Source organism: Silene latifolia, chromosome X, assembly GCF_048544455.1.
Source record: "Silene latifolia isolate original U9 population chromosome X, ASM4854445v1, whole genome shotgun sequence".
Classification (NCBI taxonomy): domain Eukaryota; kingdom Viridiplantae; phylum Streptophyta; class Magnoliopsida; order Caryophyllales; family Caryophyllaceae; genus Silene; species Silene latifolia.
The window spans coordinates 67,979,358-68,000,827 of NC_133537.1; the positions used below are offsets into that span (position 1 = coordinate 67,979,358).

Consider the following 21,470-nt stretch of genomic DNA (forward strand, 5'->3'; position numbering starts at 1 on the left):
TTCTTTAACTTGAAAGAACTTTCTTATCGATCATTTCATAACGAACGAATTTGCGATGAACAATACAACTTGTACCGATCAAGTATTCCATCCACACACAATGCACTAGGTATATGTTTTGTAGAATCTTGTAACAATTGACAAGATTATTTAGCTTAGCACTTCTCATAAGTCCTAGCTTTTACTAGGAAAGATTGTTTTTTGAATAACCCCTTATTCAACCAAGCATCTTTCCAAAAACTTCTCATTTCTCTTTCTAGGCTTGAAAGAATTGGGATTCTCATAAATCCTCATATGTGCTCGGATTTTCTATAATATGTGCAACTTCTTGATACACAATAGAACATTCCGTCAAATACTGAAATCGCTCATCGGATTCTACTTGAGAATTCATGACGTTTCTATTATGGCTTACCAATCAATCATTATGCTCTTATGCATATGATTCATAATTGGACATGTATATGATTATTCTAATGGCGGAAACATTAGTTACTAATAATCATGAGATCAACCGTTCATAGGTTCAATGAACGACCATGACTGCTAATGGTAATTCCATTTTCATCTATATCAATAACCTATGTGAATGTTGATATGATGTGTATCTCTTAATACTAATCCAACATCCCTTGATGTAATTGGATTCATCATAGTCCATTTTCATCCAGAATTGAAAACTCAAATGCTTCTTTTATGAAAGAAGGTATTGGCTCGTCATTCTTTAATGAGTAATGAGTTTTATACATTCAAGGATGATAGCTCCCACTAAATTCCATGGCTTCACATGAGAATTTCTTAACTCCCACTCAATTCAACATATTTCGAAATTGACTTCTCAATCGAAATTTGTCAAGAATATAAATATAAATTGCTTTGCCAAGTTACTAGGATAAAACCATATATGTTCCCATCATATCCTTTCAAAATGCCTATTTTGAAGTGGTCTTATCTCAACCTTACGGAAAGAGATTTTAAATCTCTAACACACTCATATCATAATGATGTGTAGCAATGTCATTATTCAAATACAAATAATATTTAGAATACGTCCCTTGCAAATACCCTTTTGGAAGGAGATTTAACCATTTCATAGGGAGGTTAAGCAATGACATTTGTATGGTTAAAACGTTGGCTATAGAAGATATCGGAATATCAATTTTTTTTGCAACTTGATTTTGATCATAACTAGTATGTTACTTTGATTCATTTAGGCTCTTAAGTAAAACTCATGATTGAAACTATTTGGTCAAAATTTATCATATAGAACTTAGTCAAAACTTGTTAAGACTTTGCATTAGTCATTTTCATCCAAAACTTCTTTTGGTCTCCTCGCGTAGTTATCTTGAGAATATACTCTTATGATTACTACACTTGGTCTCTTTAGTCATATAGAACTAACTTGAGACCATAGATCTCATCTATTCGGCATACTATGTAAATAGATATACCTTTATTCAAATCATTTTCTCTTGCGTAGATCTAAATTTACACAAGTACACAATTTGATTTTTGTCTTGTGTGTTGTGTCCTCATTTTTCTCCCACTCTATCTTTAGAATGAATACCCTAATCATTCAAAGATAGCATATGAGACACAAATTAATGATGTTGAATTATAAGGAGAACTACCTTATAGGTTGACTAATTGTTATTGATTTCATATGAGTTCTTGGTGATTGACATTCCTTTAAGAGAGTTCATAGACTCGAATTCGCTTCATAAATGATCATACACAAGCCTTAAGCATGTGGACATATAATGAAACCTGTCATTATAATTGTCTATTAGATCACCTTTAAGTGAATAATCTTATGTTTCAAAACGCAAGCATTCAAAGATGAAATTTTAGAACATAAAGGATAAATGATAAAAACGGGTGACTTGGGTTGCAAACCAAGTCACCATCATCCAAAATACAAACCATTATCCAAAATACTTTTCCATGTCGAACACGGAAACTTAAAGTTCTAAAATCCAAAACATTACTTAAAATAAGACAATGAAAAACAAAGCTCCATTAAAAGCTATCCTTAGCTTCTCCATGGTTTCTCATGCTTGTTTTTCTTTTCCCTTGTCTTTGCTTGGTGGAGGCCCTATTTACAATAAAAAGGGAGATACATTATCACAACTTTGCATCATAATACCATAGTTGAATTTAGAAACATAAAAGAAGGTTAGTCATTTACCTACTGGAGTGATCTTTCCAGCTTTGATATCACCAAGGTATTTGGAACAATTTCTTTTCCAATGACCCATGCCATTACAATAATGGCATTTATCAAGAGGACCCTTCTTGACTTTGGATGTGCTAGCTTCACAAGACTTAGCTTTGGTGAATGTGGGAGCTTGCTTTTTACCCTTTCTTCCACTCTTCTTGAACTTCCCCTTACTCTTTGCGCTTATATTAAGCACATCCTTGGGGGGGTTCACATTTAACCCCATGTCCCTCTCGGCTTGCACAAGTAACTTGTGCAACTCCTCAAGAGACACATCCTTGTCTTGCATATTGAAATTCACCCGGAATTGCACATATGCCTTGACCTTAGACAAGGAGTGTAGAATCCTATCTACGATGAGTTCTTTGGGGATTTCAACCTTTTGAATCTTCAAGGTCTCGACAAGCTCCATGAGTTTGAGCACATGAGGGCTAACCTTTTGGCCCTCTTTGAAGTCGAGATCAAAGAATGCCGCGCCGCCTCATATTGGACGATCCGCGGAGTTTGTGAAAACATGGTCACAAGTTTGGAGTAAATCTCATTAGCATTGCCCATTTTAAAGGCTCTCCTTTGGAGTTCCGCCTCCATCGCAAATATTAAGACATTTTTCATTGCGGCGGACTCCTTTTGGTAAGTCTCATAGGCTTCCCTCGTGGCCGCGGTGGACCTAGTGGAGGGTTCGGGTGGAGAGGCCTCGGTAAGGTAACGAAGCTTGTCGTCACCTTCGGCTGCTAATTTGAGTTGGGCATCCCATTCGGAGAAATTTGACCCATTCTTTTCAAGTTTACATCGATCCATAAAGGATCGGAGCCAAGATGAAGTAGCGAGTGGTGTAGCATTAGGAGTTGGTGTTGATGTTGCCATTTGTTATGAAAAAGAAGTGGTCTACAAAACAAAATATAAGGAGTAAAACAAATGTCGTTTTAATTATACTCGTAAAAATGTATGATTTAAACAAGTTTTATGCATTTTTCTAGTGACCTCTACCCAACTAGATAAATGATTCCAAGACCCAAATTCATATCGACTTAGGCACGGTATGGCCGATGAAACCTTTATCAATATAACTCGGTGGATTAACATTTTAATCGATTCTACTTTTAGAACTCTTGGTCGATAAAATTACTCTAATAATTATCTATAGCCCGGAACACATGCAACTACGGTCGCGAATACTTCCGTTGAGCTCAATCCAAATTTCGAATAAATGTGTCCATTATCCAAATCCACATCAACTTGGGCACGGTATGGCCGATGAAACCCTCATTAACATGATCTCGGTGGATTAACACTCATCACCCACTTCCCCTACGTAACAAGGTTTGTACCCCGGTAGGGCCGAGTGCACTCCCTCGCGAAATAGGTTTTCATGGTTTCTACTATTTGGTAAGGCTATGTCTCAATTAATTGTTTTAGCGAGAGGTCATGTCAATTTATTATCTATCACGTTTTAAGTGAACCAAAGCGGTGAACTACGATAATTCTAATTGACACGGTCGATAAACTCGATAAAATAAGGATGCATGTTTTAGTTATGGCGATTTAGCGATGCATGTGACATAAAATAAAATGCAAGCACAAAAGTAAATAAATCCTAGTATGGCCTTCCTAAAATAGAAAAACTATTTAACTATTACATATTCGGAAACCAACTCCATTGGTCCCTTGAACTTCGGTTGTGGCACGCATCTCTATGTAACACCGTCTTTATGTATCGCCATTCTTGAAGAAATCCGTCTTTTGGAACTCCGGAATGAATAAAATTACATAACAAATTACATAATTTCCTATTATACATTTGTAACTAAAATAAAATAAATCTATTAAATTACAAAACGGTGATACGAGATCACAATAAAAAATACAACCGAATCGATATTCCCATACATTTCGGGAAATACCAATTAAAATCTAAGGCCATACTAAGTAAAATTACATAATTCAAAATTACATAAATTAAAATTATGACAATCATAAAGAAAAATGCAGCATTATAATATGTATGAACATGCTCAATTTTTATGCTAAATCGCCTTTTAATTAGCCAATATCGTATATTACTCGGTTTTTACGGATTTGCGTGATTTCAACATTTTATAATCACAAAAATACATAAACTCATATTTATGCATAAGTTAATTACCCTAACCTCTTAGGACTCAAAATTTAGTCTTCACTAATAATTTGACCATAATTAACCTTTATTTACAAAATTGTTCATAAATGGACCAAAAATTACAAAATAAGTTATTAAACTTCAAATAAATCCAAAAATTCTAAATAAATTTGAAATTTGAAATTTAAACTCATGAACATTCTGGAAAAATTCCATGACACTCATAATGTTCAAAAACTTTAGGTTAAAAAAATCGAAAATTTACCGGAAAAACAATGTTGCGGTTTATCGATTTATAATAAAATAATCATAAAAACATGGAAAAATTATTTTCATTAACTTTTCAATTTTAGATCTGAAAAAGATAATAAAATGCAACATTAGATGTTTTTCCTAAGTCATAGATTATGTTTTATTAATTTTCACTAATAATGTCACTATTTATGCTATTTTACTTCAAAAATTCATAAATCATGCAAAAAGACTTCTTTATAGCCAATTATTTTACACACATCTTGTAAAATTGCATGTGACAACATATTAATTTTCTATGACCAGATTCGAAATTTAACTCATATTAACCTATTTTTCACTTAAATCCGAATTTAATAATGAAAAATTCATTTTTCGAGCATAATAAGTCCAAAAATTATTAAAATTTACAGATAATCTCAAAATAATATATGTGACAACATATCCAAAAACCAAGTGAAAATTCGAAGTATAGCTATTTTTAGACCAAAAATGACATTTTTACTCATAAAATCGCATTTAAATGCCATTATTGTAAATTATGAACAATAAAAATCCGAAAAATTAACCAAAATATCCTAAAACATTTTAGGACCAGAAATATTAACATGCATGTAATAATTTCGTGATATATCATAATAACACAAATTTTACAAGTTTTATTTGTTATTCATATAACTTGGAAAAACTTTTAACCAATTTGCATGCAAACAACCGTGGCTCATGATACCGATTGAAGGAAATGTAGATTCATATACATACTAACATACTCATATATGTCTTAATTAATTTGTCATAAAATTAAAAAGGATTTTATGCATGCAAACAATAATATAAATAGAGGAGAAATCATGTCCTTACATAGTGGATTTCGGCTATTAGGGCACAAGAGAGATCACCTTTCTCTCTTGTTCTTGAGCTTTTCCTTTATGGATGAACAAGATCTAAGTGTAAGATCTCTCCCCAAGCTTTATACCCAAGGCTCCTCTTAATTTTAATTAATATTACAATACTAGTATAATATTAATCAAGGTAGAAAATTGAACCAAAATATTTATTAACACTTGAATATTTCGGTTTTTAAGAGAGAAGAAGAGAGGATTTTTCTTCTCACTAGAACTTGTATTTTGGATGAGTGAATTAGAATGAATAATAATACACTACATTTGTATATTATTAGGTAAAATTATAGAGAAAACAATGATCACATTTGCCTTCTCAAAACCGTGTAAGAGGAGGGCAATAGGGGAGCCAATGCATGGAGAAATTGTTCTTCACAAGGAACAATAGGCTTGCATGGCTAGGTTTGCTTTTAATCATTGTGTTTTCCACTAATTACAAACAACATATAATTAGCTTAAATCCCTCTAATTTTCGGCCCACTCAATAATATGGATTCCATATTATTTTTGTCAATTGTCAATATGTCACATGTCATATGTGACATAAATTTGTTATGTATTTTTAACATATTAAAAATCAACGTATTATCAAAAATACGTCACATACAAAAATCGACTTAGTAATTTTATAATTACTTGTGCCAAAATATTTTACCATTTATAAATTACAACTGATTGTATTTATAACAATTCATCCAATTTAATTGTTACATTAAACAATTATTTCATCCGAGTAATGATACAATTCAATTACTCAGACCGTATCTTATTTAATCACATTTCAATATGATACGTAAATTTTACTTCCAAAATCGTCCGTCAATTTTCAAGTAATTTAATTAACTCGTAACATTATACGATTAATTAAATAATCAATTAAGAGTATTGCCCTTTAGGTATGACCTAGGGGGTCAACTGATCACCACCGTCACACGACAGTAATGTCAAACTCTAGTCAGCCAATCATTACCGATATATGATGACCAGTTGACAGTAACAAAATTACTTCCCAATTGTATTCATTTATAATGAGATTTAAACATGTGATCATCATGATCAACAGTCGTGATCGCATTATTGTCGGAGGACACATATTCCAACATGTAGTATACCTGCGTCGGAAGTGATATGCGACGATGCATCGGTGTCCATATGCAAATTACCCCCATCAAACTGATTCATCGACATGGCCTGAAAAGCTTGAGCCAGGTCCGTGGGCTGAGGAGGTTCATCAGTAGCGAGATAAGCCTGACCATATGAGCGAGAATTGTGGCCACGAGAAGCGCCCCTGTTCATGTAACCATTGGAGCGATTGGCATTGGGATAGGGCCATTGTAGCCAAAGGGAGGACCACCCGGGGTATGTAGGGTACGGACACGGGGGTGGTGCCCAGTTGGCAACCCAAGAGGGGGGAGGTCCCCACATGGGTGGTTGGGCAGGCGGCTGAGCGGAGGGAGAGGAGTTGTCGGTTTTCCCGTAAGACTGACGATTACCACCGTTATTTGAACCATTACGATAATAATTATTATGATTGTTATTACGACGACCACCATTGCGATTGTAATTGGTATTACTGTTATTATTGGAGTTACCTGATGGAGGCGGGGACTGCTCGGTCCAAGAGGGCACCTCTGGTTGGGGTGCTGGTGGGGAAACAAGAGTGTAGGGTAATATCCGTATAAAACCCATAATTTGAAGGATTATAACGCAAATTTTATACGTGATTAATAGTCATAAACGAAAAACACAATGAAACGATAAAGATTAAGTAATAACCTCCGGTCCTAGTGCAATTCGGCAATGAGAGATCAAAGTAGATCTCCTCCTAATTGTTGCACCCAAGATCGTCTGAGAAATGCCCTTGTGCTAGAATGAATCCTCTAATTGCCTTGCAATATTGAGAGGATTATTTGTGAGTTTTTGCTTAGATGAGAGATCTAGGTTTCAGAGAGAAATGATCTCCAAAACCCTAGTTTTTCTACAAATGAAATGCTTAGGTCAACAAAAGAGAGAAAGCCTCTCTTTTGTTCTTGTTGATTCGGCCAAACCGAGTCCAAGGGAGAGGAATGGGCTTTCATTTCCTCTTCATCTTAACTCGTAGTCCGACATGTAATTCGCTAAGTGTATATGACGCGGTTTCATTATAAACTGTCATCGGTTATCGGTAATTAAGGCATCAACTAATAATACGGGTTAGTTGAATTATTAATACATGTCCGACAAAGACAATATTGTATAATTATATTCAATATACATTTAATCAAATATAAATCGCTTATATTTAATTTACGAATTAACTGCTTAATTCGCCTTAGCCATTATTATTTAATCCGTATTAAATAAAATATCTCAACATCACATTTTGACTAATTATTAGTCAAATAACTCAGACTAACTGGTTAGTCAAATTTGGCATCTACATGACTGTATTTTCATACTGTCACATCTCTCAAACGTATCCTATAGGTGTGACTTTTAGGGACCAGTTGATCACCGCCATCTGTATGACAATAACGTCAAACTTATCTAGCAAGCCAACCGTTATTGATAAACGTGGACCAACCGATTATAATACAAAAGTATACCCTTTGATCCTTTTAGAGATTTATAAGTCCTTGCACTAATCGAAAGGACACCAGCCCCAACAAGCTCCCACTTGTCCGTACAAGTGTATGTGCAATGACGTTATCCGCACTAACTGGAGGACACAGCTCCAACAAACTCCCACTTGTCCGTACAAGTGTATGTGCGATAACCGATTCTCATATTCATTTAAAATTTCTCCCACTCAATGTAAAACAATTTGCAGATCCGGATCCGCAAAGGTCGTATTTTACAATCGATCTGTATCTAGAGTGGTTTCCCCGACTAGAGAGTAACTTAACTGATAAAACGAATCCGTATCCGAGCATGGCCATGCATTTCGTTACATTCTGACTCCTCGAGTGGCCCTGAGAAATATCGAGTACCTGATAAAGGCTGAATATTTCCTTCAACTCGAACTCCTTCCGATCTAAGCACAACATGAAATGACCTAGAAACAATCTACTTGCCCCCCTGTTACGGATGACCGTGAGAAAGAAACCAAAGTCAACCAAAATCTGCCTTAGTCTCAAGAGACAGTCGATAGTCAAAAGAATCGACTCTTAGGATCACCATGGAGGTCCTATCCACGACCGGGCACCGAATGTTGTAAAACATTTAGGACTCCACGTTGATGTCACAATTGTGTCCTACGAGATATCCGTATAAATCGCCTCTGTGATTGGTCAGTCAACCTGTTGACTTATGGCTCGTTGAACCCACCATCAACCAACGTCACAAAATAATTACCTTGAGTTATCAGCTCACGTGGGCAATTAAGGACCAAAAATATAATGTTTGTTCAGTTCACTTTGTGGTGTTCAAAATTTGTCGTACAAATCCACATGAAAAACAAAATATATAAAATATCAAAACGATGATGTCGTATAGAATACAAAAGAGAATGAATCTAATCCATAAAAGAGTACTACAACTTAGGAACACATTTAATTCCCATGGAATTAACATGCCCTTCATGCTTATCTTGTCGTAATGGTTTAGTGAGAGGATCTGCTATATTATCATGTGTAGCAATCTTTTCTATCACTACTTCCTTTTGCTCCACGTAATCTCGGATTAGATGAGCTTTCCGTTGTACATGTCTAGACGCGACATAGTATTCGGACTCGTCGTAGAATCGCTTTAACACTTTGTTTGGAACTCTTCCGGTTGATCGTAGCGCCATTAAGAGTAAAAACGAATCCAGATCGAGATTTCGAGTCATCTCGATCCATAAGTCAATGCCCAATCTTTAGTCCTCCGTAGGTACTTAAGAATGTTCTTGTCAGCCATCCAATGTGATTCACCGGATGTGTTGGAATCGACTTGTCATACTCAATGCATATGCCACGTCCGGACGTGTGCATATCATGGCATACATGATTGATCCTATAGCCGAGGCATAAGGAATCCGTGTCATGCGCTCTTTCTCTTCCGGTGTCTCGGTGACCGAGACTTGCTCAAATGCACCCCCGGAGCCATAGGAAGAAACCCCTTCTTGGAGTTAGTCATGTTGAATCTCTCTAGGACTTTGTCTATGTAAGACTCTGATCGAGAGATAACATCCGTCGTGATCTATCTCGATAGATACGGATGCCCAGAATTCTTTGTGCCTCTCCCAGATCTTTCATCTGGAAATGGTTTTTCAACCATACTTTCACCGAAGTTAAGAGAGGTATGTCATTCCCAATCAGGAGTATGTCATCGACATACAATATTAGGAAGACAATCTTGATCCCACTCGACTTGATATAAAGACATGGTTCCTCGACCGATCGAGTAAATCCATTTTCTTTAATGACTTGGTCGAAGCGATGATTACAACTCCGAGATGCTTGCTTAAGTCCATAAATGGAACGCCTAAGCTTGCACACTTTCTTAGGATGTTGTGGATCGATGAAACCTTCGGGTTGTACCATGTACAACTCTTCCTCCAAAAAACCGTTTAAGAAGGCGGTTTTCACATCCATTTGCCAAATTTCATAGTCATGAAAAGCGGCAATCGCTAAGATAATCCGAATGGAACGCAGCATGACTACGGGTGCGAAAATTTCATCGTAGTGCAAACCTGGCACTTGGGTGAAACCTTTAGCAACTAGTCGTGCTTTATAGATATCTTGTTGACCTTCCACAGAATGCTTTATCTTGTAAAGCCATTTGCATTGAAGGGGACGAACCTTAGCAGGTAAGTCAACGAGATCCCATACGTTGTTCTCATACATAGAGTCCATCTCGGATTGCATGGCCTCAAGCCATAGCTTTGAGTCGGAACTAGTCATGGCACCTTTATAGGTTGCGGGTTCACTACTCGTTAAGAGTAGAACGTCATCTATGTCATGTTCCTCGACCATACCAATGTATCTCCGGAGGAATATAGACTCTTCCCGACCTCCTAGGTTCCTCGGGAATATTCATCTGCAGGGATTGAAGGAATAGGTTCCTCCAATGGTTGCTCGGTATTTGGTTCTGGAATCTCCGACTGTTCGAAGGTTCTATCACTCTTTGCATTCTCGAGAAATTCCTTCTCTAAGAATGTCGCACTAGCCGCAACAAAAACACGTTGTTCGGTTGGCGAATAAAAATAATGACCAAGTGTTCCTTTAGGATAACCTATAAAGTATGTCTTGACCGATCGCGGGCCGAGCTTATCCTCGTGTCTCCACTTGACATAAGCCTCGCAGCCCCAAACCCGTATAAAGGACAAGTTAGGGACCGTTCCCTTCCATAGTTCATATGGAGTCTTGTCAATGACTTTAGACGGACTTCCTGTTAAGTATTAGAGCAGCTGACGATGTGGAAGAGCATAACCCCACAATGAGTCGCAACACGGTGTGACTCATCATGGATCGAACCATATCAAGTAGTGTTCGATTTCTCCGTTCGGACACACCATTCAATTGAGGTGTTCGGTGGAGTTAATCGTAGGGCAATCCCGGTCCTTTAGGTGTTGATCAAACTCGTGAGAAAGATACTCGCCACCACGATCCGAACGCAGTGTTTTAATCTTTCTACCCAATAGGTTCTGCACCTATTCTCGGTATTCCTTGAATTTCTCAAAGGATTCACTTTTGTGCTTCATTAAGTAGACATAGCCATATTTACTTAAATCGTCCGTGAAAGTGATGAAATACCTATAGCCTTCTCGTGCGGTGATTGACATAGGTCCACATACATCCGTGTGTATGAGTCCTAATAGGTCGACAGCGCGCATTCCAACACCTTTGAAGGAAATCCGAGTCATCTTACCGATGAGACATGATTCACACGTGCCAAATGATTGAAAATCAAAGGCCGAGATAGCTCCATTCTTTATGAGCTTTTTAACGCGTTTCTCATTAATGTGTCCCATACGGCAGTGCCATAGATACGTTTGATCTTTGTCACCAACCTTTAACTTTTTATTCATTACGTGTAATATTTGGTGGTCCGATCTAAAACATAAATTCCGTTCATGGAGACTGCCTTGCCATAAATCATATCGTGTAAAGAGAAAATGCAAGTATTATTCTCTATTACAAATGAAAACCAAGTTTGTCAAGTGCGTAAACCGAAATAATGTTTTTGGAAAGACTGGTACATAATAGCGTTATATAAAAATAACTCAAATCCGCTAGGAAGTCGGATCACATATGTTCCCCTTGAGACGGCAGCCACTCGTGCTCCATTCCCAACACGCAGATCCACCTCACCCTTTACGAGGGGTTCGATGTTTTGAGCCCCCGCACATGATTACACAGATGAGAACCACAACCAAGATCAAGTACCCAAGTTCCGTAACTTGCATGGTTAATCTCAATCATATGAATAAAAGTAGAAGAGGATGAAGACATACCAACAGGTTTAACGCGACCTGCCTTTAAGTCCTCATGATAAACAGGACATGTACGCCTCCAATGCCCAGTCTTGTGGCAATGATGGCATTCCATGTTTTCATTCTTGCTCTTTTCGCGCCGATGAGGTGCTCGACTCACCAGGACCACTCTTACCCGAACCCGACTTTTTGAACTTCGCCTTACCTATCGCTAGGTCTCGCTTTAGCTTTGCCCTTACCCTTGCCTTTGTTTGACACAACGAGAACATCTTGTTTCATGCTCCCACTGAACTTCATGTCCTTCTCGGCCCATACGAGAAGAGAGTGCGTTCATGGGGACTTTTCTTCAAATCATTCATATAGTAATTTGCTCTAAAGAGCGCAAAACCATCGTGGAGTGAATGAAGCATGCGGTCGATCACAATGTTCTCGCTGATCTTACAATCAAAGGTCTCCAGCTTCTCGACATTCTCAATCATGCTGAGAATGTGTGGGCTAACTGGTTGGCCCTTCTGGAGTCTCGCATCAAAGAAGCGAGTGGTATGCTCATAGGTCACGATTCTCGGTGCTTTCGAGAATTCCTTAGTGAGCGTGGTGAAAATCTTGTTTGCACCATGGGCTATGAAGCGTTTATGCAAATTGGGTTCCATTGCAAAAATGAGTACGTTTTTAATCGCACCCGCTTCCATACAGAAATCGTTAAACTTGGCGATTTCATTAGCTCTAGCCGTGGGACCTGGGTTTGCCGGGATGGGCTCTAATAGATATTTGAGCTTCCGCCCAGCGGCAAACATTCCGTAATGCCGCCTCCCAGTCCGCGAAGTTTGATCCATCATTCTTCAGTCGAGTAGACTGATTCATCTGATTCATGAAGATCCGAAGCCAGGACTCACGGTCCAATGTGGCACTTGGCATTGAGTCGTTAGTAGGGCCAGCCATTTCGTTATTAGCAGTTTAAATGTTCGTGTTCTACACTGAAAAAGGAAGAAAAACAAAAACGAAATAAGCAACTCATCGAGGTGATTTAAGTCTATTAAAAATTCATTTTAATCGTGTAGACTCTTTGCACTTGCATAATTGATCTCCCTCAAGAATGATACAAGTGATCCCAAGACTCAATTTCTGTAAATTGATAAGCCAACTGTTTAGCTAATTCTTCCGTAAGAACTCTTGGTCGATAGATTTCCGTAAATCCTATCTATAGTCCACCATAATCACAGGATCGTACGAGTGACCATAGTGTTGAGATAAAATAGGTCAATCAGTTCCAACTTACCCGACGTAGAAGGGGTCATATTATGCCTACCGACGAAGAAGGGATTCATTGGAGTTTGACCTATAAAGACCGTTCTCAATTTTTGTTTATACGAGGAAGATCCCATCAACTAAGTTTCAATTCATTTTAAGTGAACGAATAACTAGCAACTGCGTGAATGAATTAATTTAGATGATGGCTTAAATCGTGTGACATGAGAATGTCAAAGAAAACTAACTCGTGACCTCTATATGTGTCAGTTTTCATGCAATTATTAGGTGGTTTGGTTTTAGGCGGAAAATGATGCATACTATCGTTACGATAAAATAAATAAATGAATGCAATACGTAAATAAAATTCCTAGTGTGGCCTATCCTAGTAAAAAGAACATAATACAACTTTGGAATCCACCGTTGGACCCGAAAAGCTTGTCTTGATGTTCCATCTTGATCCATGTAGCGGGAGTGAGCATCCGGTCTCCATCTTTAGACTTCTCAAAATTACAATTAAAATTTACAAAATATAAACCTATTTACATTCTAAATAAAAACTGTAATTAAAAGAAATAAAAGGAGATTCGAGATCTCAAAATACAACCAAGACCGTGTTCCATCATTACGGTAACACGTTCTACTAAGGTCACACTAAGTTACAACCGTTTGCAAAAATAAATAAATACGTAATTAAAAGCATTCAAAAATCAAAAACGATAAATAAAATGCATCAACTAAAAATTAAAATTATTCGTGACATAATTCCGTAATTATGTTAAATTTATCCAAACCACCAAAGACAATTAAAATTATATGACAAAACCGCTTTAGTCAAGTTAATTTTAATCCGAGATAATCCGTTACTATAAATCGTTTTAAAGTAACTTAATTTTACGTGGGTGAACCGTTTCACTATCAAGCGAGAGCATAAAACGTTTTTTTATGCAATAAAGGCGAAAAAAAACTTTTTTTTTTTTTTTTCTTTCTTCTTTGAGGCGTGAGCAAGACCCGTAAAAAATTTTTTTTTTTTTTTTTAAAATTGCTGCTTAAAACCGTGAGCAACAAAAAGAAAAAAAAAACAGCCGCTCAAACCGAGAGTAAACATCCAATACCGAATCGATTTGACAAAAACCAATTGCAATTTGAGCATAATCCGGATTAAAACAAAATTACAATTGACATGATCTTCACATATTGTTGTAATTATCGTTTAAAACAACAATTCGCAAAGAACAAATCGAAAACAAAACAGAAAATCGTCACCAAAGCAACCGTGTAAACTGGACACGGTTCCCAATGCAAAAACAGGCCGTGTAAAAAAAAATAAACCAGCCGAGACAAAAATTGATGCCTCACGAAATTTTATGCAAAAATTTTGATACATCTTTAACATATTGCAATGAATATCGATTACAAAACAATATGCAAAGATCAAAATTAAAACAAAACAAACGACAACCATCACCGTGTAAACTTGACACGGATCCCAAGGCACAAAAAAATGCAGCAAACGCAGCAAAAAAAATAATAATGCCGAGAGAAAAATTGTGGCAGCCGAATGGAAAAAAAAATAAAAATCCATCGATTCAAAAATCGTTTGATGAAAATCACATAGAAAAATTTACGTGGCCTCGCTCTGATACCACTTGTAGGGTAATATCCGTATAAAACCCATAATTTGAAGGATTATAACGCAAATTTTATACGTGATTAATAGTCATAAACGAAAAACACAATGAAACGATAAAGATTAAGTAATAACCTCCGGTCCTAGTGCAATTCGGCAATGAGAGATCAAAGTAGATCTCCTCCTAATTGTTGCACCCAAGATCGTCTGAGAAATGCCCTTGTGCTAGAATGAATCCTCTAATTGCCTTGCAATATTGAGAGGATTATTTGTGAGTTTTTGCTTAGATGAGAGATCTAGGTTTCAGAGAGAAATGATCTCCAAAACCCTAGTTTTTCTACAAATGAAATGCTTAGGTCAACAAAAGAGAGAAAGCCTCTCTTTTGTTCTTGTTGATTCGGCCAAACCGAGTCCAAGGGAGAGGAATGGGCTTTCATTTCCTCTTCATCTTAACTCGTAGTCCGACATGTAATTCGCTAAGTGTATATGACGCGGTTTCATTATAAATCATGTCATCGCCATTTATCGGTAATTAAGGCATCAACTAATAATACGGGTTAGTTGAATTATTAATACATGTCCGACAAAGACAATATTGTATAATTATATTCAATATACATTTAATCAAATATAAATCGCTTATATTTAATTTACGAATTAACTGCTTAATTCGCCTTAGCCATTATTATTTAATCCGTATTAAATAAAATATCTCAACATCACATTTTGACTAATTATTAGTCAAATAACTCGAATTAATCGGTTAGTCAAATTTTGGCATCTACATGACTGTATTTTCATACCGTCACATCTCTCAAACGTATCCTATAGGTGTGACTTTTAGGGACCAGTTGATCACCGCCATCTGTATGACAATAACGTCAAACTTATCTAGCAAGCCAACCGTTATTGATAAACGTGGACCAACTGATTATGATACAAAAGTATACCCTTTGATCCTTTTAGAGATTTATAAGTCCTTGCACTAACTGTAAAGGACACCAGCCCCAACAAAGAGCCGTGGTTGAGTCTTCACGACCAGTTTTCCGATGCTCCTCGAGTTCAATCAGGCTTCGTGCTACCTCGAACGTGGGCAGCGTCTGATTAATATAGGCGGCGACGGTGTCGTATTCGTCGGGAAGTCCTCGGACTAACTGAAGAACGAGACGTTGTTGCGTTACTTCAGCATCAACGTCCTTCAATTGTCCGGCAAGATCACGCAGCCTCTGACAATACGCATCGAATGACGGCATGGATGCGAGTTTGAGATTGATAAACTCGTGCTCTAAGGCGGCTGCCCGGGCTCCTTTATTATTGAAAAAGATGTTCTTGACACGAGTCCAGGCTTGATGAGCGGTGGATTCGGGTTCAAGTACACGGGCGAGGAGGTCATCGGAGAGCGTGCCATAGATCCATTGAAGCACGTGGGAGTCTATTTCAACCCAATCACCGTAGGCAGGGTCTCGAGCATGTGGCGGCTTCGTGCCATCGATGTGGTGAAGGACTTTATACCCACGCACATGAAGGGTGAATAAATTGACCCATGATGCGTATGAATACTAAAATATTCCAGGAATAGTTGAAAACGAGATATTACCACACAGAGAGGATAGAAGTCTCGAGTTCAGGATGCGGGAGAAGCCCTGATAGCAAGATTAACAGCTCATATGACCACCATTCCAAACTATATATATGCAAATCAAAGTTTGGATAAACATGTTTGTTTAATTATGTAATTTTTATTTACGAATGTTTACAAAGAGAACGAATACTAACTTACCAGACCATTGTGGCAGAAGGAATAGCATAACTAAAAAATTCCCAAATTCCATGGAACATATCCATGGAGATTGGAGAACGAGTTGCTGCGCAAGAAGAAGAGAATTTCACGTATAAAGCGAGTAAAATTACATTCACCCAAAAAGATATACCCATTGCTACGGCAGCTCCGATATTTTGCAGCACACGAGAGCCCAACATAGTGGTATATGGAGACACGTAGTTGTGAAGGAGCTAATGACCATCGGCATCACCAGACTTTGAACTTGAAGGTATCGAACAAGTGGTTGAATAACAGCACTGGCGAAAAGGGCTGGAACTAAATATGTAGTGAATCTACCAGCTTCATAGGAAATTGAAGGGTCTTGTCCTATAAATACAAGGATTTTTCCCATATTAATCCACAGAATAGTGATTGGTATGCTGGCTAAGGTGAGACAGCGGTGTATGTTTGAGTTCCAAGTTTCTTGTGTTGTTGTGCTCCATAGGCTTGTCCGCTTAGAGTCTCCAACGCACTTGCCATCCCAAACTGCGAAAAAAGCGCTATTATTGAACACGTCTGAAACTAAATTAAAAGCGTAAATTTATTTATAAACCTAATTAGGATTAGCCCGAAAACAATTCTTCAAATGTTGTTCCAAGATCGTCCATTACCATTGTGTATTTTTCCAATTAGACTTTTTTTTTTTTTTTTTTACTATAATGAATAATCATGGAAGTATTTGTAGTTTAGTTTAAGGCCGACTTCAAAGTGTAATCGAATTGAGAAACTTGTTGACGAAGCAAACATGTTCTACTCGTTAAAATGTTAGAATCACTACTTTACGTGGCGATTTGATTATCAAGCCACACGCGGTTTGATACAAAATCAAGACCTCCTCATCTCTTTTTAACTTCTCCTGGTGTTCGGCCTCAGCTGTATGAGGCAGAAACTCATCTTACCATGGTTTTAAATCTCGGCCGAGACATATCGTATCGTCCGAGATGTATCGGTATCAGAGGCCGCCGATACAAGATATCCCGAGATGTATCGCGCAAATTGAAAACAAGAAAGTATTGGCCGAGACGACCGATTTATAACGTGTATCGGCCAACTCGGCCCGATACAGCCCGCGATGAACCCGATATGAACGAGTAATAACTTGTACCGACCAAGTTTTTTAATGAAAAGCTCTTAAAAATTGTATAGCATTGGTCAAATTAATTATCCTAAGTAGAATTAATCTTAACTTTATATGAAACTAGGTAGTATCCCGCGCTTCGCGCGGCCTGTTTTAATATTTTATGATTATAATTTAAGAAAAATTATATAATTCATATATAACCTTCAATATTTTCTCTTATAAATATTTTTTTATCAAATTTAATATTTTTAGGTTTAACTTCAATGTTTTAAAATAAAATACATAAGAGTTTTAATTAAAACTAATAAGTGATAATTAATTATGCATGATCGACGTTTTATAAATAAATTTGTGACTGGTGAAATATCATACTAATCAAAATAAAATTTATTCGAGTAATACAACAATCAACAATAAGTTCTCAAATTATATCATTTCACGATACTTTATGTCTCACATTATTTATTCAAAATGATGTGAACATAATTTTATGTAATTTTTAATTTTTTATGTATAACATGTGACATTTATCTATCAAACCTATAAAGTTCAAACTCAACTTATTTAAATGTTTTGATTGTGTCTTGCATCTAATGTGTGTTAAACATATATATGAGGAATTTGCACCTTTTGTTTTTTTAAACAATTATATATAATGATGTTTACGAGTTTATTACCTGTAAATATAATAGGTTGAACTTTCTCAAATATTATTTTTTGATGTTTAACTTCAAAGTATTTAAAAGATAACATATAAAATATTTAACTAAAAGTAATACGGAGTATTTGGTTAGTCATAATCAATATTTTATATTTGACTTATACATATTTAATTAAAAATATTAAAGAAAAATGTAATGTGTTTTTTACTTTTTCATATCGTTTATAATACTATATTACCTAATAATCATTACTTTTGTTTTGATTATTCTAATGCACTCGCGATCACTATGTACATACACACTCGTACACATACTCGTTATCGCACTATTGAAACCTATCAAAATCTCATATGTATTCAATTTGTCCAATATAATTTTTTTCATTTCCAGACTATAAAAACTTACCTCTTAGTAGTTTTTTTAAAGAGGTGTTTTTAATATATACAAAGACTTTTCCAAATATATTTTTCTTAATGGATTTAATAGTCTAAGTTTTATAACTTTCTCAAAATATTTTTTTTACGTAAATGTAAAACATTGTGAGACACTCACTTTAATCATCTCTACATATCAAATAAATATTTCAATAAATATAATAAAAATTATACTCAATTGAAAGGATTTTTCACAATGAACGTAATTATTTACATTTTAGAATTTGTATCAAAATAACTTTTTAGTAAATTTCGAATCAAATCACCGTAATTATTTAATATAATTTTATAATAAAATTTATTAAACTATGATTAATATTTTGCTGAGATTTATACAGCATTTATTATGTTTGTATTTAATTCAGCTGTAATTAATACGTGTATTTAAGGCTGGGTTGACACGTGACGCATCCACAGCATTTCAACCCAGTTTTATATATATACTAGATAGAATTCCGTGCTTCGCACGGTAAGTTTCTATATGTAACATATATATTATCAAATAGATAAATTTATTAATTTCTCAATTCGAGTGAATTCAATATTATCAATTGACTTTTTTTAATCAAACTCAACCTACAATATACTCTATATACACCATAATTTCAATAACTTTAAACTTGTATTACCAAATTAATGCACTAATTTATATACCATGTTTGCATTTAACATTAGATTTATAATGCGGCCACTTCACAATGTATTTATCCACCTTTATTAATTTAACTAATTAAAAATTAATAAAATTCTTAGAATCTAATAAACTAATAATATTTAAAAATAATATTGACTTTTTAAACAACCTATATGTTTGTTGATAAAACCATTGTACTTTAGGATTATTTCATATACAAAATATGTTTAAATGTATTTTTAAATAAATTACTCTAAACACATATAAAATGGTAAAATGTATAGAAAATGAAGAAAAAAACATGCTCCTTTAAAATTGAAGTATTTCAGTTTCTTATTGCACTATTACACCTAAAATTTTAGCTTTGAGAAAATATTTATGGTTGCACTCCTTGTTGTTAACTCCTAATCCAAATTAAAAGATCTTATAAGGCCCCGTTCTTTTGGACTTAATTTCAGTTCTAATAAGTCTTCGATTGATTTCACTCTATTAAGTTCGATTCGATTGATTCACTCCATTCGATTCGATTGATTGATTGATTCATTCAATTCAATTTATTTCAACATTAATATTATTATTATTCTTATTATTATTATTATTATTATTATTATTATTATTATTATTATTATTATTATTATTATTATTATTATTATTATTATTATTATTATTATTATTATTATTATTATTATTATTATTATTATATCAATTTATTTACTATTGTTATTATTGTTCCGGGTGTAATTCCAAAGCAGTTATTTGTACCACCCGAGCTTGTAGAATGACGTCTTTGGTTGAATCTCCCTTGCGGTATCCTGAAACAAGGAACGAACTGAGGGCTCGGCTTTGGACCGAGCGAACTCACTCCGACGCTCAAGTCAGTAAACTTAAAGGATTAAGTTGTGTGTTACTTGGCTAAGTATGTATTGTAGAGAGATAAGGAAGATATTACCAGGTGAATAGTGATTCTTAGGTTAAATTATGGATCCCCCCCTCTATGAGAGTTGAGGAGTATTTATAGACTTTCACCTTTTGTCACGTAGTAGCAAAGTGGCAGAGCAGGTGGAAAGTCTGTTCTACCCTCGGCCGAGGGACCCATGGCAGGCCGGCGGGCCCTGGCTGACCGCCGAGGGCTCTTGGATATGAGTTCGCGGATATGTGCCTCGGCTGGCCGGCTGCCGTGGCCGAGGCACAAGAGACAGCCGACAGCCGCGCGCTTGCGTAGTTAAATTTGTCCAAGTTGTTGAATTTGTGGATATCTTTGACCTTGCTCAATATGTTGACTCGGTCGGTCGGGTGCGAGAATATGCCCCATCAATTTGCCCCAGCCGTAGTCTATGCCGTGGTATGGGCTCCGATGTGTGTTGAGCGATATTCGCGCAAGTAAAAATTTTCCGCCCGCTTCTTCTACCTCGGCTTGGTTCTCGCTTAGGCCGCACTTATCCCCCTCCACATGGATGTGTAGTGGACATCCGATGTGGAAAAGAGAGAGACGTTGGCCGAGACCAGGGTTGAGAGTGGACCGTTTGGCAAGTAGATACCAAGGAGCGTGTTGAAGAAGATACGTCGATTGGCATTCTGTCAAGAGCGTGTCCCAACCGCCGCTGTAAACATGTTAGCGTATCGGTCGTTGTGGCCCCGCTGCTTCCCGGCCTTGGCCGAGGGAATCGGGGTTACGGCGCGACAGCGTTCGTATCCATAGACCATTATTGATTGCGTCCTCATTCACGCTCGGTCTTAATTTGCCGAGGTGTCAGATTTGCGTCTCAACGGTACTTATACATTCTTAAGCTCGGTCTTAATTAGCCGAGGGTAAGTCGTGGTTCCCTCGTCACTCTCGGTCTTAGTTAGCCGAGGTGATCGAGTTTACGTTCTGACTGCCGTTGTAAATATCTAGGCATATCGGCTCGTTCCCCCGTCGCCCTCAGTTTTAATTAGCCGAGGTGATCGAGGTTTTGGCTTGATTGCATTTACCGGCTCGTTCCCCCGTCACTCCCGGCTTTGGCCGAGGTGATCGAGGTTTTGGCTCGATTGCATCTTTCGGCTCGTTCCCCCGTCACTCCCGGCTTTGGCCGAGGTGATC

General features: G+C 36.6%; 1 pseudogene; it reads right to left on the reverse strand.

Moving 5' to 3' along the window:
* Positions 1-21,470, reverse strand: part of LOC141617547 (protein DETOXIFICATION 14-like) — a 56,372-nt pseudogene that overhangs the window by 8,733 nt on the left and 26,169 nt on the right.